General features: G+C 37.5%; 1 protein-coding gene across 2 annotated transcripts in view; it reads right to left on the bottom strand.

The window, feature by feature from the left end:
- Positions 1-14,715, bottom strand: part of il1rapl1a (interleukin 1 receptor accessory protein-like 1a) — a 75,446-nt gene extending 60,731 nt beyond the window's left edge. For both annotated transcript variants that reach the window (XM_059499871.1, XM_059499872.1), the window contains exon 1: positions 14,339-14,715. The gene's annotated coding sequence lies outside the window, so the exon portion shown is untranslated. The remainder of the gene's footprint in view (positions 1-14,338) is intronic.
- Between the last annotated feature and the right edge of the window lie 631 nt (positions 14,716-15,346).

Below are 15,346 nucleotides of genomic sequence, written 5' to 3'. Positions count from 1 at the left end.
TTACAGGACCTTGATATTCAATGGGAAATCACCACATTAATGCTATATAATTTGAACAGTATCCAAGTTAATTTAATTTTGATCATTTTCTTGACGAGAACTCTGTTGCCTCAGATTCTTCACATCATGTGTGAGGAGCTCTGATGGGCATTCTAAAGTAATAATAATAATAATAATAATAATCATCATCATCATCATCATTATAATCTGCATTATTAAAATACAACTGCACTGTAAAAAAAATAAAAAAATGAATATTTCATGAATATATATATATGAATAATGCAATCATATCTGAATATACTAATCAGAGCAATACACAACTTTTCATAATATGGCAAATGGTCCCCAAATATATGTATTTATAATAACTTTCTGCTCTTCTTATACTCGCTTTATGTACAAAGTTCCAGCAATAATGTGTAAATGATGCAAAATTGAATTTCCCTGGAATTTAGACATTTTTGCTTTCTTTCTTACTTTCTTATATATATATGTGTGATAGGAAGAGAGATACAATCTTTAAGCATTTCTTTCTTGGTCAAATCATATTAAAGTATGACTTCTTCACATTTTATCTGATTTCTCTGCCTTCCAACGAAGCCACTCAATCACCTGCATTCTGTGTTCATATTTGAAATCTATTTTAATCTCTGTTTGCACAATTCTCCCATCTAAGAGGTTATAGAAGCCCGTTTTCAGAGGGAATCCAAACCATTTCCATTGGAGAATAAGCACACACTGATTGCTTTGTTCTCTCTCGTTGAATGAGTGTTTCTTAAATGTTTGAGTAATGTAGGACACCCACGATTATTAAAAAGAACTCTGGGTGTGTAACATTTTAAGAGAATTAATTAACAAACTCGTAACAAAGAGGTCAGAAAAAAAGATTTGCAGTAATGATTTAGTGTATCATCTCCCTTTAAAGTGTAAGAACAAATGAAGAGGGCGATCAGAGAGGCCAACTAGATATCTGAATGCTAAGCGCAAGCCTCTGAAGTTTATTGAACCCAAATTTGACTGAAATATTCATTAATAAAGAGGCACATATTTTGGTAACTGGACTCAAAGGCAAATTTATATTGATGGTTAACAAGGAACATGAACATTTTTCAAGATTTTAGGTAAATAATACATTAAAGGATAAAGAAAAGGGGATATTTTAATTGCTGTAACTGTTTTTTTTAACAGACAATTAGCTTTTTGCTGTTAATATAAATAAATACAGCGTGAAAAATACATTTTCTCAAAACACAAGTACTGCATATATAAATGTCAACCACCCATAATCACCTCTGTTTACGGTTTTATTTGAAGTCTCCAGCGGATAGAGCACCATAAAGGTCCATAATTCATTTTACAGTCTTGTCACATGACTCCCCCATGATGCACTGCTTCTGTCACTTTAACACAGACCTCTAAATTACTCCCTGCAGCTATATGGTATTCTTGGAATTCCCTCCAAGACTTGTTATATCTAATCAAATAACACCTATATTCCCTGCTTCCTGTCTTTTTTTTAATAATTAATGTAAACTTAATAAGTGTGTGCAAACCCTTCCTCTTCATCCATAATTATCTTACAATAACATTCTACTGATGATGAATTGCATGCCAAATTCAGACACTGGAAGGCCTAAATCCCATCAGGAACAGTAGCATTTGATAGGTTAATAGACTTTATTTTGTGTGTGTGTGTGGGAGTGTTTGTGTGTCTCTGTGTGTGTGTGTCTGTGTGTGTGTTAAAAAGGCAAAGGGGCGAAAGAGAGAGAGTGCTCTTGTGATCTCTTTAAAGGGCTTATCATCCCTCTCCCACACATAATCTCAGGGTTCTGAGAGAGGAGAGAGAGACTAAGAGAAAAAAAATGAGAAAAGGTAGAATATAAAGATTTCACATTTTCACAGCCACCAGTTAATGCGTATGAGATCACTTATTACGGCTTTAATTAAAGGGATAGTTCACCTAAAAATGAAAATCCTGTCAACATTTACTCATTCTTATGCTGTTCTAAACCAAAACGACTTTCTTTCATCAGTGAAAAATAAAAGGTACATTTTATAGGACTGACCTTTTTAGGCAATTATTAACTGAAAATCTTGATATCCGCCCTCTGATGTTTGCATCCAGGAAGCAGCAACGTCTAAATTGTGAAATTATGGATTTTCAAATCAGATCTCTTCAATGAATTGGTTAATCCAGTTCACAAAATGTAAATGATTCATTCATAAATCTGACTGATATGGTCAGTTCTGCTCTGTCAATGAATCACAACAAATATGTTTTCCCCACATATTTTTTTTTCACCCCTTTTTTTATACGGCACATTATATGGGACATTTCTGATACTTAATAATCCATTTGGAAGCTTAAAAGTTCCAGTCCACATTTATTATAATTGTATTGAAAACAGCAACCAGTTCAAAAAACAAAGAATGCCATACAGGCTTGGTACAGTCATAAAAAGTATGGTCAACCAGATTTCACAGAAAATTTTTAATATGTTGATTTCAGATCAAATTGTACAATGTGAATCATCTGAAAATATACATTTTTAGTAGGGGTGTGAATCTTCACTGGTTTCACACTTCGACTTGATTACAATTATCATGTCAACAATCCAATTCAATTCGATATCACGATGCATCATGATGTGTTGCATCCTCAATTTTTTATATTACTCACATGGCTACATTTTCATATGAATTTTATATAAAATTTATGTTGTGCATTTTTATTAAATTATTTAAGCAGAATCAGAAAATTGCATAAGAGAATTCATATTTTCTCCCACCCGTAATTATGGGGCTTTCAAAGTAACTGTAACTGGGGTGTAAGCAGATTGTATGAAAATATATGAACAAGATCATACAAATTTATATGAAATTGCAAACAGTTCAGCAAAATTTAAAACAGTTACCATGAGATTTTGTTGATTACTAAGTAGTGCCTTTCTATGCAAAACTTGCTGCAATGATACTAGACTGTAGTGGTGTGGCTATGCAGTTACTAAGGTGTCCTGTGTGTCTCATGTAGTGTCACTCAGAACACTATCCCTTAATCTAAATATATAGATTCAACAAATTCTTTCATCCTATTTTAGCACAAAAAGAGGAAATGAACAAATAAGAAAAAAAAGGTAAATTTCACACACACACACACACACACACACACACACACACACACACACACACACACACACACACACACACACACACACACACACACACACATATATCATTTGATTAGTTTTATGTAATTTGCTGTTTTGCACATATATTCTCTCTTTATATATTTTGCATGCTTAGAAAATTAAGTAACATGCCTGTCCTCAACAAGCCACATGATTCAAGGAAGCACAAACAAACAATGTGGAATGAGTTATGTGCCATATTTCCAGCCTTAGGGTTAACGCTTTTTTAACGCTTGACTTAGCAAATAACACTAATCATCCCCAATCATTCAGTCACCTGTTAAATCACACAGTCACCTAATCATCTGCCAGATGGAACACTTTTAGGATCAAATCAGTCCAAATGAGTGCTGCCCCCCCCCCCCCCCCCCACTCACAATAGGCAATTCAATCACCGTCCAGTTAGAGGCGTTCACAAAAGGTCTTCCTCATTTCTCATTGCAGCTAATATCCACATACACATGTACGGTCGCTCACACACATGCACATGGACAGGCGTGTGGCGGCGGGCCCAGCTGTGAATGATTGATGTGGTGATTTTATGATTTAATCCAATTTAAACTCTCCACATCTTCAGGCCTGACAGTCAACACATTTACCATGCGGTAAATATAACAGTGCCCCTGGAGGAAGAGAGCTGCGTTATGAACAGAGATACACACATCGTTAAAAACCCACCCACACACACACACTTACGAGACAGCAGAACGAATGACTCAAGGACAACCTGAGCCACATCTATAGTCAGACAGTACACATATGACGGTTCACAAGAGAGCCAAATAGACGTATGTGCATGTGTGTGTTTGTGTTATTGTAGGTGTGGGCTTGTATTTGTAAAAGAATGAGGGGGGAAAGATAAAGACCACGCCGGTCTTTGTGGACTCCATTATTTATCGTGGCAGTTCCAGCTTTCTCGTGCCAGCCAAATATCAGAGTAGAAGTCGAACATGCTCGGGGGCATAAAGTGTGTGTGTGTGTGTGTGTGTGTGTGTGTGACTGAGTGCGAAAGCAGGAAATGGGAAACAATAAATATAGACTCAAATATGGACTCCTGAAAGATTTTTTTTTATGACACTGACTTGTTAATGCACATGTAACCTTGGCGACAGGTGCTGTACCCTCACATCAAAGCCATGGAAAAGTCAGAGAACACTCATGTAATGGTCTTTCCGTGCCCTTAGCATGAATTGAAATTCAGAATATTGATCAGGTGTGTATGTGGTTTAAGAGGCTTGCAGACTGTTCACACTTCACTGATCGGCCCCAGCTAACAAGGGACCCCTGAGTACTCTTCCATGCTCTGCGCTGCTGATGGTGATTAATTATTGAGTATTACTGCTCTCCTACACCACCTCCAGACACAGCACCACTAATCCCCTCACCAGACACACTCAGTCTCAGTCAGGAGTCAAAAAAAAAAAAGACAAGATAATAGGTGGTCAAAGGGTTAGCAAAGATAATGGATAGCAATGAGAGAGAAGAAAAGAGCTATGCAGGAAACATAAGGTTTTCAATTTAAATAACATCTGACATGACTTTACATGATGAAAGGTGTATATATCTGCAGGGCTCCCATTCCTACTGACTACTGCAGTTGTTTTTGAAGCTTGAAAAACATTGCTGATTCGACGTATTCCTCTCTGTGAGATTTGAAGGCTGCTACTCTCACATTGGCTACAGAAGAAGATAATGATATTTATAGAATGATTGTTATGCTCACTAAAGAACCTTCAATGACTTTTGAGATTTAATTGACTTCCGTGACTTTTACGAGCCTGGAAATCACCATTTTATAATTCTCTGGTTTTTCATGAGTGAGAAACCTGCCACTGGCACATCATGAATGGATAAATTAGTCAAATGAGCTATTTATGCAAAACCAAACTATCCTCCGATGCATGAAACATTACAAATATGTATGAATTTATACTAGTTAACTGCATGGATGATGATAAAACAAATATACAATGTGTACAAGTCAGCATTGTGTTTTTAATTCCTGGATAGTGTTTATATGACTCCAGTGATCCAGTGTCTTGGTTGGAATTATATAATTTGTTAGAATGATATAAAATAATGTTACCATTCTAGTAGAGTAGGCTAGGCTAATAAGATTTGAAATCAAACAGCAATCATGCCAAATAAATGAAATCTGAATTCATTCAGAAACAGATGCTGTTGTGACCTAAACATTTATTTGCATATTCAATTCTGTATAGGTCTACTTTTGATAAATTGGCAATAACTATTAATGATGTTTCATAGATTTGTTTATATTTTAATTCCTTGGACTGTTTCTAATCACTGGTGCACATACAGGTGCATCTCAATAAATTAGAATGTCGTGGAAAAGTTAATTTATTTCAGTAATTCAACTCAAATTGTGAAAATTGTGTATTAAATAAATTCAATGCATTGGTTATTTTAATTGGGAAGATTCTGGCTCACATTTAACAAAAACCCACCAATAAATTACAATATGGTGACATTCCAATCAGCTAATCAACTCAAAACACCTGCAAAGGTTTCTTGAGCCTTCAAAATGGTCTCTCAGTTTGGTTCACTAGGCTACACAATCATGGGGAAGACTGCTGATCTGACAGTTGTCCAGAAGACATTCATTGACACCCTTCACAAGGACGGGAAGCCACAAACATTCATTGCCAAAGAAGCTGGCTGTTCACAGAGTGCTGTATCGAAGCATGTTAACAGCCCACATGGAAAGAACCTATATGTGGATATATGCGCATATATGAAACCTATATGTAGTGTATATGCACATATATGCTGCATATATGCACATATATGATAATATATATGCTGCATATATGCATATATATACTGCATATATGCATATATATACTGCATATATATGTATATATGCCACATATAGGCAAAATTGAGGTGCATATATGTGCATATACAGGAAATATAGGTCTCCTGTACTGCTTCTTCATATACAAATATAAGCCCTATACATACAAGATATGTCTTCTATATAGCTAATGGCAGGATCTGTTAATTTTGTAGCTCATATCTCATTTTTGACTGTCATACATGATGCCTAGCTCATATTTTCTATTATCAAGGCAAAAACTAAAAATTTACGAAAAAAAATATGCAAGAACTTATGTATGTGCGAACACGTGAAATTGGTATCACATGTTATGGAATTTAACTATGGCAATATATTAACATGATATACAGAGCCGGACAGTAACGGAGTACATTTACTTGAGTACAGTACTTAAGTACAATTTTGAGGGATCTGTACTTTACTCGAGTATCATTTTTGGGGAGTACTCATGACTTTACTCAAGTACATTTGAGAGGCATATATTTGTACTCTTTACTCCGCTACATTTCTATCCATCACCGTAAGTACCCGTTACTTCTTCGGCCCCGTCCACACGGAGACGGACCCCCGATCTTTTTTCCCTCGTCTCAAGAAATGTCCGCGTCCACACAAAACCGATGTAGTATACATGCCAGACCAGCATGTGGCGATGTAATTCTGCCACAGAGATACACTTAAAAAGGAAAAGAAGACATGGATTTGCTGATAAACCTTGCGCGTGGTACACAAACGAACATGGAACAATACATTTATTAATCCGTGTTAATGTTAGTTAATAAAAAATACAATCGTTCAGTGTTTGTTCATGTTTTTGTTGCTGTTAGAAAATGTACGAATTCGCCGTCCAGACGAAATGCAAAGGCGGCGTTTTCAAATATATCCACTCTGGGACCCGGTTTCAAAACATCGGTTTCACTCTTCCAAAACGCCAGATCCGTGTGGACGAAAATGCCTATCCGCTAAAAAATTTGTGCACCGAAAAAAAAAGGAAAAAATAAAAATCTCGGACACCCTATCAAACGTCATTGGATAGTGCAGGAAGGAAGAGGAAGATGAGGAGGAGGAGGCGGCGGAGGAGGAGGATGATGAGGCGCGTCATGACAGACCTTCAAAGAATAATAAAGATAATTGTTTTTTCTGTTCAGTTTTTTGTCTTATTTTTGTTCTTGTACTATTTGATTGATCTTGAGTAAATAATGTACATTTCTACATTTTGGACTTTTATTTATGTTGCCTAGCAGCTATGGATTTTAATTTTACTATTATAGGTGAACATATAGGTGCATATATACGTGCATATATGTACCTATATAGGTATATGTATGCACATATATATGTGTACATATATGTGTGCATATATGTACATATATGTGTAAATATATGTGTACATATATATGTGTGCATATATGTACATATATGTACATATAATATAGGAAAACGGCCAATTTTATATATGTCACATATATTAAAAACCTATATCAAAACCTATATTGAAACATATATGTTTATATAGGTTTTTTCCATGTGGGAGAAAGAAAGAAAAAGATGCACAACCAACCGAGAGAACTGCAGCATTATGAGGATTGTCAAGCAAAATCGATTCAAGAATTTGAGTGAACTTCACAAGGAATGGACTGAGGCTAGGGTCAAGGCATCAAGAGCCACCACACACAGACGTGTAAAGGAATTTGTTGAACAACAGACAACGTCAGAGGCATCTTACCTGGGCTAAGGAGAAGAAGAACTGGACTGTAGCCCAAAATCCTCTTTTCAGATGAGAGCAAGTTTTGTATTTCATTTGGAAACCAAGGTCCTAGAGTGGAGGAAGGGTGGAGAAGCTCATAGCCCAAGTTGCTTGAAGTCCAGTGTTAAGTTTCCACAGTCTGTGATGATTTTGGGTGCAATGTCATCTGCCAGTATTTTTTGAAAACCAAAGTCACTGCACGTGATTACCAAGAAATTTTGGAGCACTTCATGCTTCCTTCTGCTGACCAGCTTTTTGAAGATGCTGATTTCATTTTCCAGCTGGATTTGGCACCTGCCCACACCGCCAAAAGCACCAAAAGTTGGTTAAATGACCATAGTGTTGGTGTGCTTGACTGGCCAGCAAACTCACCAGACCTGAACCCCATAGAGAATCTATGGGGTATTGTCAAGAGGAAAATGAGAAACAAGAGACCAAAAAATTCAGATGAACTGAAGGCCACTGTCAAAGAAACCTGGTCTTCCAGACCACCTCAGCAGTGCCACAAACTGATCACCTTCATGCCACGCCAAAGAAGGCCAATAATTCACAATATATTTTTTTTAATTGGTCTTAAGAAGTATTCAAATTTTTTGAGAAAGTGAATTGGTGGGTTTTTGTTAAATGAGAGCCAAAATCATCACAAGAACCAAAGACAAGTTGAGGCAAGTTGTGCCACAAAAACATGACTTGAGTTTTTTGTAACTGACATTATCTGTCAAGCACAGTTGCTTAAGAAGAGAGCCATTTGGCCATAGCAATTTGTATGTTTATTATCAGTTTCAATCAATACATTCTAGTTTACTGTTTGAGCTAATATACAATTGAGAATACTATTGTTGGCTGAGCTGTTTCAGTCTCCTGTTTCTCAGACTTGTCTGCTGAAAAGACCCCAGTAATCTCTCAAGTATTCCCTCTTGAGTTTCAGAAGAGGCTCTTAGGAGCTTCTCAAGCAGCACAATTTGCTTGCTTACTAAATATGTAACGTCAGAGATTTTAATATGATCTCAGACTTTCTCATCTAATTCTTGGCAAATTATCTGAGCCATGTCATTCATATTAATACTTTAGCTCTGTATTATTACTTTATATGTGAACAATTGTTTTACTAGTCTGGTTCTTATTTTCCCTAAGAACTTTTAAGAAACATCTAAGATGAAATTTAAGAGAAAAACCTCACAAAGACAAGAAGTCCAATAATGTCTAGCAGTACACAGCATCACCAATGCCATTACTCAGCAAATACTGTAATACTCCAGTGTCCCAACCAACCTATAATTCCCCCAAAAATGTTTTTAACACACCCAACCTCCAGTTAAATCCTAGCATTAACTCCAAATCATAATTTCAATAATAATTTCAGCTCCAGAAGGCCATACTTGAATCTCAGAGCCAAAAGGTCTGACATGTTCATTATACACTTTGGCTAATTTGAATGAACACTGTGGTTGAGCTTAATGTGTTTAGTTTGTCACGTAAAACAATTGCTTCGTTCAAAAGTTCAAAAATCACTGCAATTACAGCCTATCACTATTTAAAGACTGCAATTGGTTCATTAAAAAATGATTATATACTGTGGGGTCTGAGACCACATCGGAAATCTTTTTTGAAACAACAAATAAATTTTAAATATTTAAGAGGTCTAAGCCAATACTGAGCAAATTTGTCAAATTGACCATGTGAATTCCTTTGTAAAAAATATAAAAATGCTCTTGCATTTAAGCACTAGATTTCCTTTTGAATATTCTAGAATCATGCTGATCATCAGCTTTTTCTTGTGAATTTAATGTCAACTCAAGTGTTGCTGTCATTAAAGGAGAACAAACCAAATACTGAGACATTCTGCATATCATTAACTTTTCCAATTAAATTTCCCCTTCAAAATGCTTTTCTGCTATAATTTGAAGTGAAAAGTACTGGTCTGACTGAGAAACCCACTGTACAGTGTGTTTAAATCTGTCTTTTTCCCTGTGTTTTCCTCTGGGAAATTAGTATTCTAGCTCACTCCAAATCTTCATCCTGACCAATGCTTTCAAAATGACTGTGATTGTCACTATGGAACTACTTTTCTAACTGATGTCTAGGTTCCTGAGGTAGTTTCACTAATGTAAATGACTGCACCATCTCATTTACAAGGAGAGAACTGAAAATTGAGGTAGATTCCCAATTCCATCAAAAGTTGTCCGCCCAAGAATAAATTGCGTTTGTCATGAGGTTATACTCCAAGGTTAAATGGTAAAAGAGAATCAAAATGAGGCTTCTCTAAAACTGCAGCCACTATAAGCCAAATTAATAAAATCAAGAAACTTTGAGGCCATAAACAGTTTGCCATCGGTCTGAAATCAATAATAAATTAATGACCGAACAATGGTGCTTCAGAAACATTCAGAGCTGTTTTATGAGTAAAATCAGTGTAGGAAGTACTGTAAAACTGAAAACTCTAGTTGTACTGCAAACACCCTGTTACATATGAGACTAAATTGGGTCTACACAAACACACACTGCAGGTTTTAGTACTGTTCGGTGAGAATCAGTGAGGATTCTGACAGTTTGACAGTCTCAAGGGAGAGAGAAAGTGACAGTAATAGAGAGGGAGAGAGCTAGAGAAAAAACAAAAACAAGGAAAGATTACATGTCATACTTCATCAGCAACAGGAAAACCAGCAGTAAATGAGTTTGCCTGCATGCGCCAATGGGACCCGAATTGCATATTCTACGCACACAAACATATGAATAAATGAACTCATTGTATTTATTTATTTGTGTGCATGTGTTGTTTGGACGTCCTTCAAATTGAAATTCCTTATGTGTAATGAAAATATGGAATGCTAAATCTCTGTTGCATGACGTTATACCTTCCCACAGGTGTGCGCCAAGCATACAATGCACCATCAAGGTCAGGAATCCATGGTGGCCTTTCCCAAAAGACCAAATACTTCCCACCAACCCAAATCAATAAATTCTCTTCTCTCATTACCAAATGATCACTTTTCTTTTGAGACCTAATCAATCAGCTTGGACAGCAGGTCACAACCATCACCAGGACAAGATCTGACAAGAGCCCTCAACCCACTGGATTCCAATAGTAGCCATTACCGACAAGACATCAGAGAATGAGCTTATTGTTTCAATCATCTAGCAATCCACCTGAGCATCCTCTACTTGCTTCCTGACTCGCTGTACTTGACTTTAATGGCCTGAGAGCACAAACTGTTTTATAATGAGGGCTTTCCCACAGCATACTCCCCTCATTATGCACACAAACACACACATACACACAGATAGCGACAAGCTTCTTATTGATATTGTGCCCATTAAAGTGGTCCCTAAGAAAGCGGGAGGTGAGTCTCATGAGTGCGTTTTATTCGCCGGGAAAACAATACAACTATATTTCATACATGCAAACACTCAGGAAGCCTATGAACTTCCACAGTTAACCCCATCCAAGATTTTGAGCCATTTAACAGCAACGACTGACTCTGCAAAATGCACCAATTCCACTCAAATTCAAAAGCGCAATAGACTCAGAATTCAACTGCAATATGGAGTCCAATTTGAGTGTGGATTCTGCGATTCAGGGTTTAAATTACACATGCATGCTTTTATCAGAATGCCACAGACATGACTTTTAGCTTCCCACAGATCAGGGGCATCAGTCATAGTGGTTTTGTCATTGTAGTGATACTTGAGTTGACCTGCTGATATGTCAAGGCAGAGAGGGTCATAAAAGATGTGTTGTAGTTCCTTGAAAAAGGGAGCTGTTCTTTCAGCACCACTCACAGTCAAATATCCACATCACATCAAAGTGCATTTTAACATGTACTGGTTCTTTTGCAGATTCTATTTCACAGATTTTATCGACAAGTGGCTAACCAATGCCCCTGGCCATTCAGTAAAGCCCATGACAGAACATGCCTTGTTTTTTAATAGGCCATCCAAACGCTGCCGGTAATGGCATGCGCTATAGCCAGATCTCTTTGGAAACTTAAGTAAGCAAGTGTGTGTGGGTCCATCTTCAAACTCACCCTAGGCAATAGGAGCCCCACCATGGGACTGGATGCATTCTTTATAACCGCACACACAACGACACAATAAACCCAGGCTGTGCCCCATACCACATTCAAACCTGAGTGACAGTTCCTTTAAGAGGAGTCAATGGCGCTGTCAAAGACAATTTTCGCCAACGTTTCATCTGTGTATTCTAGGCACACATTTTAGGGAATAAGCTAAAGTAATCATTAGCATTAGGAGATTGGCTTGTTTATACTGATAATGCATCAAATGAAGGAAGTCTATGCATTTGGATGAGAATTTTTGCAGGTGGCATGAGGTAAAAGAGGGCAATGTGAATTTCTGAATCTGCATCCATGACGAGCATGATCCTCATGCCTTGGGTGTGTTCTCACATGAGCCTTGGATTGTAACAGCAACACTAGGCCAGCCAAAAGGCTTTTCATGCTATGCTTAACAGGGTTAAGGCCAATTTTAACCCTGGGTTAAGCAACTTTCACACTTATTTCGAAATAGGTTTAGTTAAGGCTTTTAACCCTGGGATACGAAGCCATGCTTTAGGCTTTGCAGCACTAACATTTAATAAACTGGCATACAGTCAAAAATGATGTTGTGCTGAAATATTAAATTGAGTTGTTTAGCAACAGAAAACCAAATATAAATGCACAGTGCTTACCTCGTTAAGTATTCACGAGCTTTGTATGTTGCATAAACTTTCATGTTATGTTTAGTCTCTACGGTGAGGGGAAAATATAGAACAGTGACACAAATGCATGAACCGGTGATAATAAGAAAATATTAAAGTATTGTTTTGTTGTATGCTTTATAAGGCTTAAAACAACCAGAGCGGATCTACATGGCAACATTTATACTAGACGTGTTGTAGTTGTCCAATCAATGTTACTGACCCAATAAATATGCAAATAAGTACGTCGACTTATCATTTTTAAAAACGTACAGTGAAATAACTCAGTTTAACGTTTAGCCAATATTAGGAATGACTTTGGCTTAACATTTTCAAGCATGGGAAGCCCAATAATGCGGTATTAGAACGCACAAGCATAAGTCAACCAATCATAAACTAAGCAATTGCCTGCCGCATTAAATATTAATGCCACATAAACGTGTATGCACTTAACTTTAGCCTCTGAGTGGGAAAATGCTGAAAATATGAGGAAGTGTTTTTTTTTTTTTTTTTTTTTTTTTACATTGGTCCGAAATGTCATTACAAGACAGGACGCTGTTCACAAAATATGAAGAGAGAAATTTCGTAAGCTGACTATGACTAACCTAGGGCAGTGAATGAGCAGTGGGAAACAGTGTACCCTACAAGATAACCCAGCAGGGATTCAGTTAACCAGGAATAAAAATGACCATGGGTTTACAATTTCAAGTGTGAAAAGCCCACCAGAGGTCTGTGTACCAGCCGGTGTCGGCACAGATTTTCCTGCGCACTCTCTCTCGCAGACTGTGATCAGACGCCACTGCAGTGTGTGTGTGTGTGTGTGTGTGTGTGTGTGTTCTGTCCGTACCATCGCAGTAGGGGGCAATACTCCCGCAAACACCGCCTTTAAACAAGCCATCTCAAACGCTGCCGCACATCACGTCGCGTTTTCTACATTTATTTCGAGTCAAACAAAGCTAACACGAAATTATATAAAACAGTGGTTTGCCAATAATGAATCCTTCGTTTTATCAGTATAAAAAAACCACGATTAAGACCTTGTCTTGTTTTTGCGCGTATGCAAAGTCCGCTGCTCTCACTGAGATCTTAACTGATTCCCACCTGAAATGTTGTTTTAGGAGTGGGTAAATCCGATGGACAAGTGTCCGTTATTGTACAATAAATTGAAGGGAAAAAAACTATAAAGGTATTTGCGTACTTGTAGAGCCATTAAGACGTTTCTATATCGTTCCATTATTTTTATGTCAGTGAAGCATATGTTCGCCCTCATATCGGATGTTTTACTTATAGTTTGTTTAAAATTCTCATAAATATCAATGAAGATTCTTATTGGAGCCGCATTACTATAACACAGTAGCATTAAGAAATATCTTGCCCAGACACCTTGATAATGAAAAACGAGTAGCAATAAAATTAAGACAGCAAATAATACCACACTTTACTTTGATAATTACAGCTATATATATGCTTTTTATGGGGTGGGGGGGAAGAGTCGTGAAATAGTCGTGAAAATAATGTCACAATACAGCCAGATCCTACTGATACAAAATAAGACTTATTGTCTTCTTTCACAAAACATAATTGCCTATTTTATTAAATTTAGGTGAAATATGATCCGGACATGTTTTTGACAGGTCTCACTCTGTAATTCTGCCTTGATGAAAAGAGTTTTATTATTTAAGCATCAAACTCTACATTTACACGGTTTCGATATTTTGTAAAGGTTAGAATAGGCTTCTTCACGAGCCGAAGCAAATCAACTCGCCGCCCCCGCATCACCATGAAACCTGTCCAAAAACACACACTTCAAACTTCGCATGGGTAACTAAAACAGAGCGCGAGCTTACCGTCAGCCCACGTCCAAAAATTGATCCGCGGTCAGTCAATAAGACACTTGGAAACGGAATGAACGCGCATCACGATGAATGAGGAATCTGGCCAAATCATCCATCCGAGCAGAAAAATTCACCAGCTGATAGTTTATTCCAATACAGACGCTGCCTTAAGGAGAATTCAAAGGGTTTCCAAGGGTCTCTATGACTTTAGGACATCATAATGCATTAAGAACTCAAAGGTGCTGAAGAAGGACCCATGGCTTGACCGTGCGCCCTCGTCCAGCGGACAGTCGGTCGCTCCTGCGCATTCCGTGGCGCGCCGTGCGCTCGTCGGTCAGAGGGATGATTTGAGATGTCTCAGGTATCCGGCAGCTCAAGCTCCTGTGGGGGTTTCCTCTTCAAGACGAACTGTGTGCGCTCGCTGCTGTTGGAGAACTCTCCATGGTCCTAAAGTCCGCCCCAAATCCAAGCCTGCGTGCGCGCGCGCGTGCGTAACGACTGTGGTGGGCTGAAGGTATTTAGGAACATCTTCAGTTAAAGGAATAGCTCACACCACAAAAATGAACATTCTGTCATCATTTACTCACCCTCACGTCGCTCCAGAACTTTGCTTTCTTTCTTCTGCAAAAGGCAGAATAGTTAGTGCTTTTTTCTATTCCTCACAATTAAAGCATGTGACAATATGTGACCAGTGCATTTAAGGCGCCAAAAATGCAACTGTAGAGAAATTCCAGTTGCGTGCAAAGGAGATTTATGCTGTATTGCACTGAAACTCTTACACCTTTTAAATGTCATTAAAGGAATATTTCATCCAAAATTATTTTATTTTTATCTACTGACCTTCAGTCCATCATCATGACTCCATGGATTAACATCTTGTGGAGTGAAAAATTGAGTTTCTGTAATAAATCTATCATTGAGACAATAACTCAAAACATTGCTTCCGGCTAATATATGAGTTCTCTATCCCTAATATTGCTTTGTCCAATCGCCTTGAGGAGTGAAATATATACAGATCAA

This window comes from Carassius carassius, chromosome 19, assembly GCF_963082965.1.
Source record: "Carassius carassius chromosome 19, fCarCar2.1, whole genome shotgun sequence".
Lineage (NCBI taxonomy): Eukaryota > Metazoa > Chordata > Actinopteri > Cypriniformes > Cyprinidae > Carassius > Carassius carassius.
The sequence above is the reverse complement of the archived record's forward strand: the minus strand, read 5'-3'. Positions and strand labels throughout refer to the sequence as shown.